This window comes from Moschus berezovskii, chromosome Y, assembly GCF_049115385.1.
Source record: "Moschus berezovskii isolate FMDL1 chromosome Y, NW_MosBer_1.0, whole genome shotgun sequence".
In the NCBI taxonomy this organism is placed as follows: Eukaryota; Metazoa; Chordata; class Mammalia; order Artiodactyla; family Moschidae; genus Moschus; species Moschus berezovskii.
In genome coordinates this window covers 53,429,425-53,449,599 of record NC_142489.1, presented here as the reverse complement: position 1 = coordinate 53,449,599, position 20,175 = coordinate 53,429,425, and positions in this window count along the sequence as shown.

Below are 20,175 nucleotides of genomic sequence, written 5' to 3'. Positions count from 1 at the left end.
CATCCCTGGGATTCTCCATTAAATAGAATACATTTGAATGAGTTCTAATGAAGTGGATGAAACTGGAGCCTATTATACAGAGCGAAGTAAGCCAGAATGTAAAACATCATTACAGTATACTAATGCATGTACATGGAATTTAGAAAAATGATAATGATAACCCTGTACACGAGACAGCAAAAGAGACACAGATGTATAGAACAGTCTTCTGGACTCTGTGGGAGAGGGCAATGGTGGGATGATTTGGGGGAATGACATTGAAACATGTGTATTATCATATGTGAAACGAATCGCAAATCCAGGTTTGATGCATGATACAGAATGCTCAGGGCTGGTGCACTGGGATGAACCAGAGGGATGGGACGGGAAGGGATGAGGGAGGAGGGTTCAAGATGGGGAACACAGGCACACCAGGGGCAGATTCAAGGCAATATATGGCAAAACCAATACAATAATATAAAGTAAAAATAATAATAATAATAATAATAAATTTAAAACAATGTGGTGTATTCCAGATAGTCAGATTTTCACATGTGCAATAATGAAAAATCCATATTTCTCATTAGAAACTTAGTGCCAAGATGTTGGCTTATGAAATATACAAAATTCCACATAACATGTTGGTCTATCTGCGAGCAGATGTTCATAGGTGAAATACAGACTATTCTTTAATTCATTATGGAAATTATGAGACTCCATTTTCAATAAGAAGTGCAGATGCTTCCCAACTTCATTTAAGAAAATCTGTGATTGCATTGCCATATGTAATATTCAGAGAAAGCCATTTTTCATAACATTCTGCACCAGGATTTTCATCTGTGTAGCAGAGAGAATATCGTATTGCATACAGGAATTATTGAACTTAGATTAACATACATGAACTTAGAAAATTCCATGATCCAGGGACCACTAGTCACTCCCAAGTTTCCAACTGTGAAAAATAAGGATTCTACCTTTCATGTTGGAAAATCAGCACCAAGGTTTTCTTATGTGGACTGTAAAAAATTCTACATTTCATGATGGAACATTTTTACACAACATTCATCATACAGGAGAACCAGTTAGTTGTTTTTCTTATGTGAATATGAACATGAAATTTTGTGTGTAAACATACAGAAAAAATGTCATGCTATATGTAAAATACACAGAGTTGCATTTGGGATGACTGATTTTAGAGTTTTGCCTATGAAATATAAACATTTCCAAATTTCATCTAAATTTTTAATTTTTGCCTAAATTTTTATTTTTTGCCTAAATTTTCATGTGTGAAATACCGAGAATGTTATAGGTCATGGAGGAAAAGAAAATCTAACCCACTTTTTAAATGTGAAAGAGTACTTCATTTTTCATGAAGGATAAGGTATGTCCAGATTCTCACATATTAGTTACACACAAGGACGTTATATTTCTTGTTCAACAGAAATACTATGCCCAGGATTTAATATATTGAGTTTATAAAATGTCATGTTTCAGCAGAGAATTTGTCCCCAGATTTTCTCATGCAAAACATAGAGAAGTCTTTATTTTTTATAAGGTAATTTGTGTCCAGGTTTTCTCAAACTGAACACAGAGATTTCCATATTTCATGTAGTAAAATCAGAGTGCAGCTTTTCATGTGTCATGTTGAAGAGTCTGCATATTTCATGTAAGATAAAATGTGTTCAAAATTTCATATGTGAAATATACAGTATTCTATGTCTCAGGTAGTATGTCTGATACCCAGTTATTCATATTTAAAATGTATAGAATTCAATATTCCGTGTTAAAATTGCAGCTCAGTTGTTCATATATCAAGCACAGAAAATTCCAAATTTCTATAATTAAACGTTGTGTGCAGTTTTTCAAATGTGAAATAGTGTTTATTTCATAATTTATTAGAATAACATGCCCTCAACACTCAGATTACCAAATTAAAAATATAGGAAAGTCACACTTCAAGCTTGAAAATATGAAGTGATATTTTCATATACAAAATATCGAAGGTCCATAATATACATATAAATATATTTGTGCAGTCCTGCTTATAAGCATTCAGACTTTCTAATTACATGTTTGAAAATGTATCCACATTTTCTCCTATTAAAAACAAAACAAAACACAAAACTGTATTTCAGGTCTCAATAATGAACCTATAATGCTACATGTGAAATTCACAGTTCATATGTCAGATGAAAAAAATCACCAGCCTTTCTTATTCCAAATATGCAAAGTTTCATATGTTGTCAGAAAACATTCATTCAGATTTTCATATTTGATGTATCAAGAGTTTCATAATGAAGATGAAAATCTTCACTAGTATGCTCATACATAAAATATACATAATTACACATGAGTTGGTGATGGACTGGGAGGCCTGTCGAGTTGTGATTCACGGGGTCACAAAGAGTCAGACATGACTGAGCAACTGAACTGACCTGAACTGAACTGACACATTTGATGTAGAAATTCTACACACAGCGCAATTTTGCCTCCACTTGAGATTAGATTTATTTTCACTCTGCTGTGTCTTGTTTCCCTCATTCCATTTCTTCCAAAAATCCTCACCAATAATTCACTTGAAAAGCAAGTATGGACCGTGATTTAAGGGATCTTGATGAAAATTTATCACTAGGAATGCCAAATAACATTCACCAAGAAAAAGAAAGAGAGAAAGATTAATAATCTAGCCTCAATTTCTCTTGAAGAAAAATGCCATTCTTTGCCTCTATTTTCTATCTATGATATAGATCTCTGATATTTCTTTTTTACTTTTTTTAATATTCCTTAGCCATATTAATAATTGAAAATTATGCTTTTCAGAGAAGCTGATGATTTTTTTTATACCTGATTGTGGGATAGACAACAAAAATTGGTGATTTTAACTTGCAATCAAGTTACTTTTACTCTTTTTAGGGAATTAACTCTTCAAGTTCAGAATTTATTAAATTTTATACGTTAAAATTTTCATCTTTTATTTCCATTGTTCATGTTGTGCTGGAGAAGGAAATGCAACCCACTCCAATATCTTTGCTGGAAAAGCCCATGGATAGATGATCCTGTTGGGCTGCATTCCATGAGGTTGCAGAGTTGGGCATGACTCAGTGACTAAGTTGCACATCCATTCAGGTTGTATTATTCAAATACAGTCCTTTACTCCTGAATACAGGTGAGTAAATCACAAGCTGAAATAGATGTCGGTTGTCATAATTTATTCCTTTGGGAGAGGACAGTCTATCAAGGCACATCAATTAGGATAATCTAAAATTAAATCTCAAAATGATCTGTAAAGTGAAAAAAAGTTTCCAGAGGAATTTAAAATAACATCTCATAGACATTAATAAAAAAGGAAATCAAGGAAAACAGAAGAACAGTGTCTGCACAGACAGTGAGACTGAGAAGAAGAGAACACAGACTGAAACTTCAGTATGACTGAAGAAATGAGACTTAAAAGTACAATGTGAAGACTGAGACAAAGTTAGAATACAGAATCCTGAAAGGGTATTTATTCTCAAGAACTTGCTTTCTATCGCATGGCTTCGCTAGTGAGAGACAATTTTCTCTGTCTATAGCAAGGTAGAGATTTCTGAGGAACATAAATGGATGCTGGAGAATGGTTAGGAGACCACTGAATCATGTGTAGTTGAGAAATCACATATACTTTGGTCCATTTGGGGGAGCGCAATAGCAACAGACATGGCTGAATCTTTGCATGGTACGTGGTGAAAGTAGTGCAACTGAGATATAGATAGGGTATGGCGAGATAGAAAATGAAGTAGTCACAGATATCTACTACTGTCAATAACAGGAAAGAATGTTTTGCTATTGTTGTTCAGTCAGTTATTCATGCCCATCCCTTTGCCACCCCATGGACTGTGTCCCATCAGGCTGACCTTCCCTATCTCCCAGAATTTGTTCAGACTCATGTCCATAGCGTTTGTGATGTTATCTAATTCTCTCATCATCTGCTACCCACTTCTCTTTTTACCTTCAATTCCATCACTTCATGGGAAATAGATGGAAACTGCAGATGCTGATTGCAGCCATGAAATTGAAAGACACTTACTCCTTGGAAGGAAAGTTATGACCAACTTAGATAGTTTATTACAAAGCACAGACATTACTTTGCCAACAAAGGTCCGTCTAGTCAAGGCTATGGTTTTTCTCATGGTCATGTATGGATGTGAGATTTGGACTGTGAAGAAAGCTGATCGCCGAAGAATTGATATTTTTGAACTATGGTGCTGGAGAAGATTCTTGAGATTCCCTTGGACTGCAAGGAGATCCAACCAGTCCATTCTAAAGGAGATCAATCCTGGGTGTTCATTGGAAGGACTGATGCTGAAGCTGAAACTGCAATACTTTGGCCACCTCATGCGACGAGTTGACTCACTGGAAAAGACTCTGATGCTGGGAAAGGTTGGGGGTGGGAGGAGAAGGGGACGATGGGGAATGAGATGGCTGGATGGCATCACCGACTCTGTGGACATGAGTTTGAGTGAACTCTGGGAGTTGATGATGGACAGGGAGGCCTGGCGTGCTGTGATTCATGGGGTCGCAGAGTGTAGGCCACGACTGAGCGACTGAACTGAACTGAACTGAACTAATTCCCAGTATCAGAGCACTCGTTACTGAGACAGCACTTTGCATCAAGTAGCCAGATGAGAAAAAAACAATGAATGATAATAAAAGTTTCCAAGGAGATGTGTTGAACACATCTAAGACACAGATGCAGAAAGCACCTTGGACAAAATTAAACACTTCTTTATGAAAAACCCTGTGCAGGAAGTGCGAACAGAGAAGATCATCTTCATCTTAATAAAGGCCATGTATGGATAAACCTACCACTCAAATGCTTCTCATAGGTGAAAACTGAAAATATTTTGCCTAAGATCATGAGAAAGTTAAAGTTTGCCGCTCTCACCACTGTTACTCAAAATAATCTTGGGTCTGTTAGCTACAGCAATCAGTGAAGAAGAAGAAGAAAAAAAACATTACCAGTAAACTGAAAAATAAGAGGTAAAATTGTCACTGTTTTTCGACACAATTTATTATGTCACAGAATCCTAAGATGGCACCAGAAAATTAACAACAATGGCTTTAGGAAAGTTGTTGGATTAAAAAAATAAACAGGAAGATATCTCCTGCATTCCTATAAATAACAAGAGAAAACCAAAAAAAAAAAAAAATGAAGGAAATAATCTGATTCACCATTGTAACAGGAAAAATGAAATATTGGCCATAATCCTGCCTAAACTGAAAAAGGACTTTTGTGACAGAAATAATAAGGTATGGATGAGAAAAATAAAAGATGATAAGCCCTTTGGAGAGGGTGCAGAGAAAAGGGAACCCTTTTACATTGTTGGTGGGAATGCAAACTTGTACAGCCACTGTGGAGAACAGGGTGGGGATTCCTTAAAAAAACTGGAAAATAGGACTGCCATATGGCAGATCAATCCCACTGCTGGGGATACACACCGAGGAAACCAGAATTAAGAAAGTGATTTGTACCCCACTGTTCATTGCAGCACTGCTTACAACCACCAGGACATGGAAGCAACTGATATAGCCATCGGCAGACAACTGGATAAGAAAACTCTGGTACATATACACAATGGAATACTCAGTTCACTTCAGTTCAGTCACTCAGTCGTGTCCGACTCTCCGCAACCCCATGAATCACAGCACGCCAGGACTCCCTGTCCATCACCAACTCCCGGAATTCACTCAAGGTCAATCTAGTCAAGGCTATGGTTTTTCCCGTGGTCATGTATGGATGTGAGAATTGGACTGTGAAGAAAACTGATTGCCGAATTAATGATGCTTTTGAACTGTGGTGTTGAAGAAGACTCTTGAGAGTCCCTTGTACTGAAAGGAGATTCAACCAGTCCATTCTAAATAAGATCAATCCTGGGTATATTGGAAGGACTGATGCTAAAGCTGAAACTGCAATACTTTGGCCAACTCATGCGACGAGTTGACTCACTGGAAAAAAAAAAAATGGAATATTACTCAGCTATTAAAAACAATGCATTTGAATCAGTTCTAATGAGGTGAATGAAACTAGAGCCTATTATACAGAGTGAATTAAGTCGGAGAGGAAAACAGCGATAGAGAACATTAACACAAATAGAATTTAGAAAAATGGTAACAATGAGCCTGTATTTGAGACTGCAAAATAGACACAGATGTAAAAAACAGACTTTTGGACTCTGTGGGAGCAGGCAAGGGTGGAATGATTTGAGAGAATAGCATTGAAATATGTATATTACCATACGTGTAATTGATCACAAGTCCAGGTTTGATGCATGAGACAGGGTGCTCAGGGCTGGTGTACTGGAATGACCCTGAGGGATGGGATGGAGAGGGAAGTGGGAGGGAGTTCAGGATGGGGAACACATGTACACCCATGGTTGATTCATGTCAATGTATGGCAAAAACCACTACAATATTGTCAAGTAATCAGCCTTCAATTAAAATAAATACTTTTTTTTTTAAAGGTGACAGAAATGAAATAAGAGATATACTATTTTGGGGGCTTTAAAAATCAATATGTGAAAATGGCTACACTATGAAAAGGAGTTTGCAAATTCAGTATCATCCCTATTAAATTACCAATGAAATTTTTCACAGAATAGAACCAAAAAAAAAAATCTTTACAACTTGATGGAAACACAAAGATTTGAATAACCATGCAAACTTGGGAAAGAGAAACTGAGCTACAGGACTCAGGTTTCCTCACTTCAGTCTATACAAAAAACATATAGTTTTGAAAATGCCATGCAGTTAACACAACATTGGGATTAAAGCCAATGGAACAGATAGAAAACCCTAAAATAATCTCTTCCAATGATCACCTAATTTTTGACAAAGGAGGCAACAATATTCAATGGCAAGAAGATAATATATTTGACAAGTTAAAGTGGAAAATCTGGACAGCTAAAAGTATTAGAATACAGTTAGAACACGACCTGGTTATTCTTCTGTGGCCAAATCGTGTCTGACGTTTTAGGATGCCATGAACTGCAGCATGCCAGTCTTTCCTGTCCACCTCTTGGAGTTTGCCAGAGTTCATATCTATTTCATAGGTGATGCCATCCAATCATCTCATTTTTGTTTCCCCCTTCTCCTGCTGCCTTCAATCTTTCCCAGAACCAGGGTCTTTTTCAACTAGTTGGCTGTTGCCATCTCCTGTTATACCACATTCAATGCAAATTGTTCATGGATCTAACATTCTAGGTTGCCCTGCAATGCTGTTCTTCACAGCATTCCATTTTAATTTCATCTCCAGACATATAAACAATGAGGCTTATTTCCATTTGGGGGCAACCACTTGCTGCTTTCTGGAAACGTTAGTTATTAACCTCTGCTTCTCTCAAGTAGCATATTAGGCATCTACCATCATGGGAGACTCTTTTTTGGTGTTACACCTTGTTGCCTTTTTATACAGCTTATAGAGGTGCCATAGCAACAATAATGGGGTGGTGTGCCATTACCTGCTCCAGTGGATCACATTTAGTCACTCTTTAGCACCATAGAATAAGAAAAATTCAAGATGGATTAAAGACCTACTTATGAGGACAGAAACTGTAAATCAATAATATTTGAGGAAAGCATAGGTAGAATACATTGTGACATGGAATGCAGCATCAACTTTTTTTTTTTTTTAACTACCTCCTTGGGAAATGAAAATAAAACCAAAAATATATAAAGAGACTTAACTAAACTTAAATATGTTGCAAAGGAAACCAATAAGCAAGACAGAAATGAAGTCTCATTATGGGAAAAACATTTGCAACTGAAGATAATGACAACAGAAGAACCTCCAAAATATGGAAGCAGCACATGTGGCTCAATAACAGCCAAATGAACAACCCAAATGAAACAAATAAATAGGTGATGAAATAGACACTTCTCATAAGAAGATATACAGATGTCCAATAATATTTTAAAAAATGTTCAGCATCACTAACTGTGAGAGAAAGGGAAATAAAATCTTCAATGGTGGTATCAACTCACATGTGTCTGAATAACCATTATAAAAAATAATCAACACAAAAAATGCTAAGAGAGGGTTCTAAGTAAACAGAACAATCCTGTACTGTTGTTGGGAATGCACATTGATAGATTAGGATGGAGAAGAATATAGGGGATCGTTTAAAAATAAGAATGAAGCTACCATATGTTCAAGAAATCCAATAATTGTCAATAATTTTCATGAGGAAAATCATAATTCCAAAAGATGCACAACCTCAATATTGATGGCAGCATTATTTGAAAAGCACGACATGGAAGCAACAGAAATATCCATTCATCTAGAGAGGAATGGATAAAATGAGTTGGGACATACATACCATAGTCTTAAGATGGAATGAAATCAGGTAAATTTCATAGATGCAGAAGGACAGAGACAGTGTCAGATACAATAAAGCTAAGACAAAAGAGGAAAAGAAATATCAGATATTAACACAAATATATGGGATCTAGGTAAAACTGGAATAGATGATTCTCTATGAGAAGCATAGATAGGGACACAGCAATGGAGAAGAAATATACCGTTATCAAGGATGCAATGCCTGGTGGTAGCAGGAATTAGGAGATTACAACAGACACACATATACTTCTGATCTGTATGCACAGCACAGGGAAGTCTTAATGCACTGTGGTGACCAGATTTAGAAAGAAGTAAAAAACATGGAGATAGATGTATGGTTGCTGTTTAGTGACTATCTCGTTTACTAGACTTTATGACGTGAAGGACTGCAGCATTCTCTAATTTTGCTTTAGGGGAGAAACTAACAAAATAATGGAAAACAAGTATACTCCAAAAAAATTAAGTTTTAAAAGCATATTAGCTTTTTTATAAACATCATTATTCTTAATGAATCTCATATTATCTTGGAAGTGAAAAGTAGAACTCTAAGTGTGCACACTTTAATGACAAATGCAATGCCAATATCGGAATACTACACCCAAATTCACAAAACACTTATTTAGAAGACAACAATAAAAAATAAAAGTGACTATACATTATATTTTGTTGCACATGTGCATGTCTAAAGATTGAAAAATTTTCCCCAAAAGAAAAATTACCTTAAAAGAGTTGGGACAGAACCATGAACAATCTACTCTGTCTAGTTAACCCATGATATGTACTTGTGCATTTTATATATTATAGTGTTTTAATTTTTTTATTTAATTCTATTGTATTGTTCTTTAAAATATTCATTATATTTGTCACACAACGTCTTTTACATGTTACCATATGTTATGGATGAATGACAATATACGTGTTCTTTTAAATCTCCTTTACGTATTTATTTTAAAAATAATAGTTCTTCGTTCACAGGAATTTAAGCTTTACAAAATCTTTAAATGGTTATATTGATATGTTGAATTACATTCCCATGATGGCTGTAGGTACAAGAAAATCTGAATTTTATTAAGGCATCCAGTTTAAAGTATCTTTCTCCAATCAACTATCACTTGAGTTCAGTTCAGTTGCTTAGTGGTGTCCGACTCTTTGCGACCCCATGAATGGCAGCACGCCTGGCCTCCCTGTCAATCACCAACACCTGCAGTCCAACGAGTCGATGATCCCCTCCAACCATCTAATCCACCATCTAATCCTCTGTCGTCCCCTTCTCTTCCTGCTCTCAATCTTCCCCAGCATCAGGGTCTTTTCAAATGAGTCAGCTCTTCGCATCTGAAGGCCAAAGTACTGCAGTTTCAGCTTTAACATCAGTCCTTAAAATGAACAACCAGGACAGATCTCCTTTAGAATGGACTGGTTGCATATCCTGGAAGTCCAAGGGACTCTCAATAATCTTCTCCAACAACACAGTTCAAAAGAGTCATTCTGCACTCGGCTTTCTTTATAGTCCAACTCTCAGATCCATGCACAATTACTGCAAAAACCATAGCCTTGACTAGACAGACCTTTGTTGGCAAATTCATTCTCTGCTTTTTAATATCATGTCTAGGTTGGTCATAACTTTCCTTCCAAAGAGTAAGCGCCTTTTAATTTCATGGCTGCAATCACCTTCTGCAGTGATTTTGGAGCCCAGAAAACTAAAGTCAGCCTCTGTTTCTACTGTTTCCCCATCTATTTGCCATGAAGTGATGGGACCAGTATCTGAATGTTGTTCTTTAAGCCAACTTTTTATTCTCTTCTTTCACGTTCATTAAGAGGTGATTAATTCTTCTTCATTTTCTGCCATAAGGATGGTGTGATCTGCATATCTGAGGTTATTGATATTTCTCCCTGCAATCTTGATTCCAGCTTGTGTTTCCTACAGACCAGTGTTTCTCATGATGTAATTTGCATATAAGTTAAATAAGCAGGGTGAAATATACAGCTTTGATGTACTCCTTTTCCTATTTGGAAACAATCTGTTGTTCCATGTCCAGTTCTATATATTGCTTCCTGACCTTCATACAAGTTTCTCCATATGCAAGTCAGGTGGTCTGGTATTTTCATATTTTTTTAAAAAAATTACACAGTTCATTGTGATCCACAATTCAAAGGCTTTGGCATAGTCAATAAAGCAGAAACAGATGATTTCCTGGATTTTTCTTCTTTTACCGAAAACCGAGTGGATGTTGGCCATTTGATCTCTAGTTCCTCTGCCTTTTCTAAATCCACCTTGAACATCTGGAAATTCATGGTTCCCATGTTACTGATTCATGGCTTGGAAAATTTTAAGGAACACTTTAGTAGAGTGTGAGATGAGTGCAATTGTATTGTAGTTCAGCATTTTCTGCCATTGCTTTTCTTTGAGATTGGAGTGAAATCTGATATTTCCCAGCCCTGTGTCCACTGCTGAGTTTTGAAAGTTTGCCAGCATATTGCATGCATCACTTTCACAGCATCATTTTTTAGGATTTTAAATAGTTCAAATGGAATTCCATCATCTCCAGTATCTTTGTTCATAATGATGCTTCCTAAGGCCCACTAGACTTCACTTTCCAGGATGTCTGGTTCTAGGTGAGTAATTTCGTGATTATCTGGGTCATGAAGTGTTTTTTGTTTTTGTTTTTGTTTTGTACAGTCCTTCTGTGTATTCTTGCCATCTCTTCTTAATCTCTTCTGCTTCTGTTAGGTCCCTACCATTTCTGAATGTTTCTGCTGCTTTCCCAGATAACCTACAATTACAGTAATAAGTCTTAGAGAATGCTGTTCTGGCATACTGTCTCGGGTCACACAGAGTTCCAGCCCCAGGGTACCACTTCCTTTCAGATGCAGGCCAAGAGGAGTCACCCAGAGTCATGGCTCAGACACACACAAGTGGAGACATGCCCTGGCTTGGCTGGCACTGTGACTTTGGAGCGCGCCACTCCTCCCAGCCCACATGTCCCTCCACCCCATGGGTTTGCCTGTGCCCTCACCCACATTCCTCCTCCTGCTCCTGCTCCTTCTATCCTCCTGAACAACCAACCCTAAGAAGCGGTAGTAAGGATATGACTTTGCCCCAGGAGCTAGGAATGCCCTGGATGATTACACAAGTGACACTTTTCCTCTGATGGTTCTTCCACCTGAGTGGAAAGTAGGCCCTGCGGTAATTTTCACTCCCACAACTCAGCTCTACCTGCGGGAAAGCCAATGCCTCCACTGCACGAAGTGGGGACAGTGGGAGAAATCCCTTGGGGCTCCACGGCTTGGGTGTACCTGGTCCTGCTCCTCTGGGTTCTCCTCACGCTCTTGAAAGTACAGCAGCTCCTGTTCCTCGCCAACAGACACCAGCTTCACCTCCTCCATGATGTCTTCCACCAGTGGCTGGAGGTCTTGCCGGAACCCCACTATTTCTCCTTCCTGCAAAGTTTCTCCTTCCTCCACAGCCTCCATCCTGAAGAGGGTGACCACCTTGACTGGTGCCCCCTGACCCCCGCTCTCTGTAACATCCCTGATGGCCCCACCGAGCCGGCAGGTCGCAGGGCCCATGTGGCCTGAAAACCAGTCTCATAAGTAAGAAAATTCAGGTTCCGTAAAACACTCCAGCCTTCCACTTGTCTTCCTTTCCTTGTTGCCCTTACCATGTACCAGGTTTGTGAAGGATGTGGGCCTGGAAGCACAGCAACTGGCTGACACAGCGGACCCACAGGCTTCAATCACTCCCCATCAATTGACTACTTGTGGACACTACCAGAAGGGAAGGTGAGACACACAGGAAGATCATTATGTCATCACCCATGCATAGTATGTTGGTGGGAAAGGCTTTGCTTATACACCCTGACATTCCAAACAATTCAAGAGCCAATCAAATGGAATTTAAAGTCATTTCCTCAGGGGAACTCTGGTTGCAATAAGCCTGTGCCCATCTCTGATCAACACAGTTCAGTTCACTTCAGTCGCTCAGTTGTGTCCAACTCTCCGTGACCCCATGAATCACAGCACGCCAGGCCTCCCTGTCCATCACCAACTCCCGGAGTTCACTTAAACTCATGTCCACAGAGTCGGTGATGCCATCCAGCCATCTCATTCTCTGTCGTCCCCTTCTCCTCCCGCCAGCAAACTTTCCCAGTATCAGCGTCTCTTCCAGTGATTCAATTCGTCGCATGAGGTGGCCAAAGTATTGGAGTTTCAGCTTTAGCATCAGTCCTTCCAACTAACACCCAGGACTGATCTCCTTTAGAACGGACTGGTTGGATCTCCTTGCAGTCCAAGGGACTCTCAAGAGTCGTCTCCAAAACCACAGTTCAAAAGCATCAATTCTTCGGTGATTAGCTTTCTTCACAGTCCAACTCTCTCATCCATACATGACCACGGGAAAAACCATAGCCTTGACTAGATGAATCTTTGTTGATAAAGCAATGTCTCTGCTTTTTAATATACTATCTAGGTTGGTCATTACTTTCCTTCCAAGGAGTAAGTGTCTTTTAATTTCCTGGTTGTAATCAGCATCTGCAGTGATTTTGGAGTCCAAAAATATAAAATCTGACACTGTTTCCATTGTTTTTCCATCTATTTCCCATGAAGTGATGGGACCAGATGCCAAGATCTTTGTTTTCTGAATGTTGAGCTTCAAGCCAACCTTTTCACTCTCCTCATTCGCTTTCATGAAGAGGCTTTTGAGTTCCTCTTCACTTTCTGCCATAAGGGTTGTGTCATCTGCATATCTGAAGTTGATATTTATTCCAACAATCTTGATTCCAACTTGTGCTTCTTCCAGTTCAGCGTTCCTCATAATGTACTCTGCATGAATAAGCAAGGTGACAATATACAGCCTTGACGTACTCCTTTTCCTATTTGGAACCAATCTGTTGTTCCATGTCCAGTTCTGACTGTTGCTTCCTGACCTGCATACAGGTTTCTCAAGAGGCAGGGCAGGTGGCCTGGTATTCCTATCTCTTTCAGAATTTTCCACAATTTATTGTGATCCACAGAGTCAAAGGCTTTGGCATAGTCAATGAAGCAGAAATAGATGTTTTTCTGGAACTCTCTTGCTTTCTCCATGATCAAGCATATGTTGGCAATTTGATCTCTGGTGCCTGTGCCTTTTGTAAAACCTGATTGAACATCTGGGATTCCATGGTTCACATATTTCTGAAGCCTGTTTTCGGGGATTTTGAACATGACTTTACTAGCGTGTGAGATGAGTGAATTTGTGCGGTAGTTTGAGCATTCTTTGTTATTGCCTTTTTTTGGGATTGGAATGAAGACTGACCTTTTCCAGTCCTGTGGCTACTGCTGAGTTTTCCAAATTTGCTGTCATATTGAGTGCAGCACTTTCACAGCATCATCGGAGCAGCTGTGAAGAGATATCCCATGCCCAAGGTAAGAGAAACCCAAATAAGTCAGTAGGTATTTTGAGGGGACATCAGAGGGTAGACACACTGATATCATGATCACAGGAAGCTAGTCGATGTGATCACATGGACCACAGCTGAATGTGGTCCACTGGAGAAGGGAATGGCAAACCACTTCGGTGTACTTGCCTTGAGGACCCCAGGAACAGCATCAAAGGGCAAAATGATAGGATACTGAATGAGGAATTCCCCAGGTCGGTAGGTGCCCAGTTTGCTACTGTATATCCGTGGAGAAATAACTCTAGAAGAAATGAAGGTATGGAGCAAAAGCGAAACCAATACCCAGTTGTGGATGTGCCTGGTGATAGAAGCAAGGTCCGGTGCTGTAAAGAGCAATATTGCATAGGAACCTGGAATTTAGGTCCATGAATCAAGGCAAATTGGAAGTGGCCAAACAGGAGATGGCCAGAGTAAACATTGACATTCTAGGAATGAGTGAACTAAGATGGATTGGAATGGGAGAATTTAACTCACAGGACCATTATATCTGTAACTGTGGGCAGGAATTCCTTTGAAGAAATTGAGTAGACAGCATAGTCAACAAAAGAATCCAAAATGCAGTACTTGAGAGCAATCTCAAAAACGACAGAATGATCTCTGTTCTTTACCAAGGCAAACCATTCAATATCATGGTAATCCAAATCTATTCTCTGATCAGTAATGCTGAAGAAGCTGAAACTGAAAGTTCTGTGAAGACCTGCAAGACCTTCTAAAACTAACACCCAAAAAAGATGTCCTTTTCATTATAGGGGAATGGAAAACAGAAGTAGGAAGTCAAGAAACACCTAAAGTACGAGGCAAATTTGCCTTGGAGTACAGAATGTAGCAGGGTAAAAGGCTAGTAGAGTTCTGCCAAGAGAACGCACTGGTCAAGCAAACACCATCTTCTCTTTTTCTTCCCACTTATGTTGCCCTCTGAGGTCTAAACTTTCCATGAACTCACAAGTGAGAGTGTTTCCTGGTGTTCGGAACTTTTTAAACTTCTCCCTTTTTTATGCCTCCCTTCCCAGGACAGAGTTCCATCCTTATCTCTTTTGTCTCTCTTTGTATCTTTTATGTTTTTTCCTACCTCCTTTTGAAGCCAATGGGCTGCTTTTCTGGGTGCCTGATGTCCTCAGACGGCATTCAGTTGTTTAGTGGAATTTACTCTGTGTTCAAATGTTCTTTTGATGAATTTGAGGGAGAGAAAGTCGTCTCCCCATCATTTTCCTGCACCATCTCCTTCCCTACCTCCATTTTTTTTATTTCTAAAAGTAAAGAAGCATTATCAGTTGATGTCATCGATTTATAGAAACATGAATTCGTTCATATTTTAGTACCTAATAGTAAGCCTCTGATATTCAGAAGTATCCTAAGTAGGAAATTATAAATGTAGTTTGAAAGCTGAGGTCTGTACTAGGATCATTTATTTTAAAATTCAGGAATTTGTGCTGCTGCTGCTGCTGCTGCTGCTAAGTCACTTCAGTCGTGTCCGACTCTGTGTGACCCCATAGACAGAAGCCCACCAGGCTTCCCCGTCCCTGGGATTCTCCAGGCAAGAACACTGGAGTGGATTGCCATTTCCTTCTCCAATGTGTGAAAGTGAAAAGTGAAAGTGAAGTCGCTCAGTCGTGTCCGACCCTTAGCGACCCCACGGACTGCAGCCTATCCGGCTCCTCCATCCATGGGATTTTCTAGGCAAGTGTACTGGAGTGGTTTGCCGTTGCCTTCTCCGGGAATTTGTGCTACTGACTGGGAAAAATGCACAGCAAAAATTTTGAAAATTGTATTTTCTTCAGCCAGACTTTAATCCTGAGGGGAGAGCAGCATGGGGAACACATGTAAACCCATGGCTTATTCATAGCAATGAATGGCAAAAACCACTACAATATTGTAATTATTTAACTGCTCCAGCTAAAATAAATAAATGTTAAAAATGTTGTACAATCATAATGAATGTGATTTGTCTCAAAACATTTTTGATTAAAACACTTGTCTACTATTAACATAGAAACTAGGGTTCCTTTATTGTTTATTGCTTGGATGAAATTTTACTTGCACACTAATTCTATTTCTTTATTTTTAATTATTATTATTTTTATTGGTGGCTAATTACTTTACAATATTATATTGGTTTTGCAATACATTGACATTAATCCTCCCCAGGTGCTCACGTGCTCCCCTTCTTGAACCCCCCTCCCACATCCCTCCTCCGTTTATCCTACTTCCGGGTCATCCATGTGCACCAGCCCCAAACGTCCTACATCATTTGTCGAACCTGGACTGGTGATTCGCTTCACATGTGATAATATACATGTTTCAATGCCATTCTCCTAAATCATCCCTCTCCCACAGAGTCCAAAAGACTGTTCTATACACCTGTGTCTCTTTTACTGTCTCATATACAGGGTCATCGTTACCATCTTTCAAAATTGTTTGCGTTAGTATACTGTATTGTTGTTTTTCTTCCTGGCTTACTTCACTTTGTATAATAGGCTCCAGTTTCATCCACCTCATTAGAACTGATTCAAATGTATTCTTTTTAATGGCTGAGTAAAACTCCATTGTGTATAGGTACCAAAGCTTCCTTATCAATTCATCTGCAGATGGACATATAGGTTGCTTCCATGTTCTTGCTATTATAAACAGTGCTGCAATGAACAATTGAGTATACGTGTTTCTTTCAAATCTGGTTTCTTCAGTGTTTATGCCAGGAGTGAGACTGCTGGATCGTATGGCAGTTCTATTTCCAGTTTTTTAAAGGAATTTCCACACTGTTCTCCATAGTGGCTGTAGTAGTTTTCATTCCCACCAACAGTGTAACAGGGTTCCCTTTTCTCCAAACCCTCTCCAGCATTTATTGCTTGTAGACTTTTGGATAGCAGCCATTCTGACTTGTGTGAAATGGTACCTCTTTGTCATCTTGATTTGAATTTCTCTGATTATGCGGGATATTGAACATTTTTTCATGTGCTTGTTAGCCATCTGTATGTCTTCTTTGGATAAATGTCTGTTTAGATCTTTGGCCCATTTTTTGATTGGGTCATTTATTTTTCTGGAATTGAGCTGCAGGAGCTGCTTGTATATTTTGGAGAATAATTCTTTGTCAGTTGTTTCAGTGGCTATTATTTTCTTCCATTCTGAAAGCTGTCTTTTCACCTTGTTTATAGTTTCCTTTGCTGTGCAGAAGCTTTTAATCTTCATTAGGTCCCATTTGTTTATTTTGCTTTTAGTTCCAATATTCTGGGAGGTGGCTCATGGAGGATCCTGCTGTGATTTATGTCAGAGAGTGTTTTGCCTATGTTCTCCTCTAGGAGTTTTATAGTTTCTGGTCTTACATTTAGATCTTTAATCCATTTTGAGATTGTTTTTGGGTATGATGTTAGGGGGTATTCTAGTTTCATTCATTTACCAGTTTCCCCAACACTACTTGTTAAAGAATCTGTCTTTTCTCCATTTTATATTCTTGCCTCCTTTGTCAAAGTGAAGGTGTCCATAGGTGCATGGATATATCTCTGAATTTTCTATTTTGTTTCATTGATCTATATTTCTGTCTTTATGCCAGTACCATACTGTCTTGATGATTGTGGCTTTGTAGTAGAGCCTGAAGTTCAGCAGGTTGATTCCCTCAGTTCCATTCTTCTTCAAGATTGCTTTGGCTATTCGCGGTTTTTTGTATTTCCATACAAACTGTGAGATTACTTGTTGTAGCTCTGTGAAAAATACTGTTGGTAGCTTGATAGGGATTGCATTGAATGTATGTTACTTTAGGTAGTATACGCATTTTCACAATTATCGGGGACCAGCCTCGATATGGCCCAGGATATCCTCGGGATGAACGGTGTCGGCATCAGTGAGAGAGAGAGAGAGAGAAAACCCAAGCACGGGGTTTGCTCTGCTTACGTAGGCCGCAGGCGCCCTCTTGAATCACCAGAGGCACCCCACCAGGGCACCACCTCGAGTGGGTCTTAGAAGCCCAGGCAGATAAATAAATGCAGAGGGCCCAGCACTCCAAGGATCTCAACCAGAAAAAGGAGAATAGAGAAAAGGACAGAAAAAGAGAAAGAACGACATGGGGAGACCAAGCTTCAGTGAGCAAGGCCCAAAACTTTATTTTCCAGTGCTGCTTTTATACCCTAAGTTGTGCACATAAAAACTAGAGAAAGGGAGGTATAGACTCACGCCAAATCACGCGGGGTCTGCAGTCTTGACCCTTATCAGGATCAGGGCTTATTTTTGTATATCTCATGATAAACAAAAGTTTTAGGTGGTTTACATCATCTTCTGGCCAGGAGGCCTGCTGACAGTTTATGGCCCTCTCTCCTAACAAAGGTTAGTTAGCTAGAAAAAGTCTTATATTCTTTTAAAGTGATTTTCGTAAAGTCATGTGCTAGACACATGACAAAGTTACATTCTTATAAGGCAAAAGTGTAGTGAGCTACAAGAAAGGAATTTATTAACTTAAGATCTGATGTGGTTAAATCAAAGGCTACTACTTATACTCTCTATATGTGATTAATATATTTCCAAGGATACAATAGATAAACTTTGCAGCAAGCATTGATTCAACAATGAAATCTTTTTTTTACTACTATTCTAATGATTTTTATTTCAACAAATTCCTGTATTTTAGAATATTAGGCTTTCTGTCCTTGCATGGTTCGAGGCTGTAAACAGTCACATTCATAGTTGTAAAAGCCCGGACAAACTTGTCATGCAAGTTAGAAAGCTATCAGAGGGGCTTGGATTGGAGCACTCCTATTAAGCCGAGGAGAACTTTTAAACTACAGCTCTGAATTAATGTTTTCAGAGATAGGTGGTTGGGGGGAAGCCCCCGTAAGTATTAAAGGACTTGATAAGAGGTGTAAGGGAGTAAGGCAGTCAGACTCCGGTTTTCTTTGGGGTAGATGCTCAGGTAAGTTCAGGGGGTTCCTCGAGTCCTGATTAGCCTTTGCCCATCAGGCCTCTTCCCCAATTGACCATTGCCACTGGTAGGATTTCCCTCACTGGCTCCTGGCACACAATATTTATTCTTCTAATCCATGAACATGGTATATTTCTCCATCTATTAGTGTCCTATTTGATTTCATTCACCAGTGTCTTATAATTTTCTATAGAAGTCTTTTGTTCCTTTCCTCCTCCCAGCCCAACCCCTCCCTATCCCAGTTTTAGCACGGCACTGGCCTCAGTCTTGACAGGAAGGGGACGGGCCCAAGATGGCCGCAGCCAACAGCAACCACTCGTTCTACCCCATCATGGTGCTCATAGACGAGCTCCATAGCGAGGATGTTCAGCTTTGCCCCAACAGCATCTAGAAGCTGTCCACCATTGCTTTGACCCTTGGGGTCGAAAGGGCCCACGGTAAACTTCTGCCCTTCCTTACAGAAACAGTCTACGATGAGGACGAGGTCCTTTTGGACCTGTCAGAGCAGCTGGGCACTTTTACCACTCTGCTGAGTGGCCTCAGGTACATGCACTGCCTGCTGCTGCCCCTGAAGTTGCTGGCCATGGTGGAGGAGACGGTGGTGCTGGATAAGGCAATGGAATCCCTGCGGGACATCTCGCATGAGCACTCCCCCTCCGACCTTGAGGTCCACTTCGTGCCCCTGGTGAAGTGGCTGGCGGGCGGAGCCTGGTTCACCTCCCACACTTCAGCCTGCGGCCTCTTCTCTGTCTGTTACCCCCGTGTGTCAAGGGCCATAAAGGCAGAGCTTCAACAGTACTTCCAGAACCTATGTTCAGATGACACCCCCATGGTGCTGTGACCCACAGCCTCCAAGGTTGGGGAGTTCGCCAAGGTGCTGGAGCTGGACAACATCAAGAGCGAGATGGGGCTGCTAGCAGTGGAGACATGCGTGAACATAGCCCAATTCCTGCCCCAGGAGGCCCTGGAGGACCTGGTGATGCCCACCCTGTGCCAGGCTACCGAGGACAAGTCATGGCGCGTCCGTTACATTGTGGCCGACAAGTTCACAGGGCTCCAGAACGCAGTGGGGCCTGAAATCACCCAGAAGAACAAGAGTCCTTCCTTCCAGAACCTGATGAAAGACTGTGAGGCTGACTGAGGTGAAGGTTGCCGCCTCCCACAACGTCAAAGAATTCTGTGGAAATCTCTCCGCTGACTGTCGGGAGAATGTGATCATGACCCAGATCTTGCCCTGCATCAAGGAGCTGGTGTCTGATGCCAACCATCTCGTCAAGTCAGCCCTGGCCTCCATCATCATGGGCCTCTTTCCGATCCCGGGCAAAGACAGCACGATCAAGCACCTCCTGCACCTCTTCCTGGCCCAGTTGAAGGATGAGTGCCCGGAGGCGCGGCTGAACATCATCTCCAACCTGGACTGCATGAACGAGGTGATCGGCTTCAGGCAGCTGTTGAAGTCCCTACTCCCTGCCATCGTGGAGCTGGCGGAG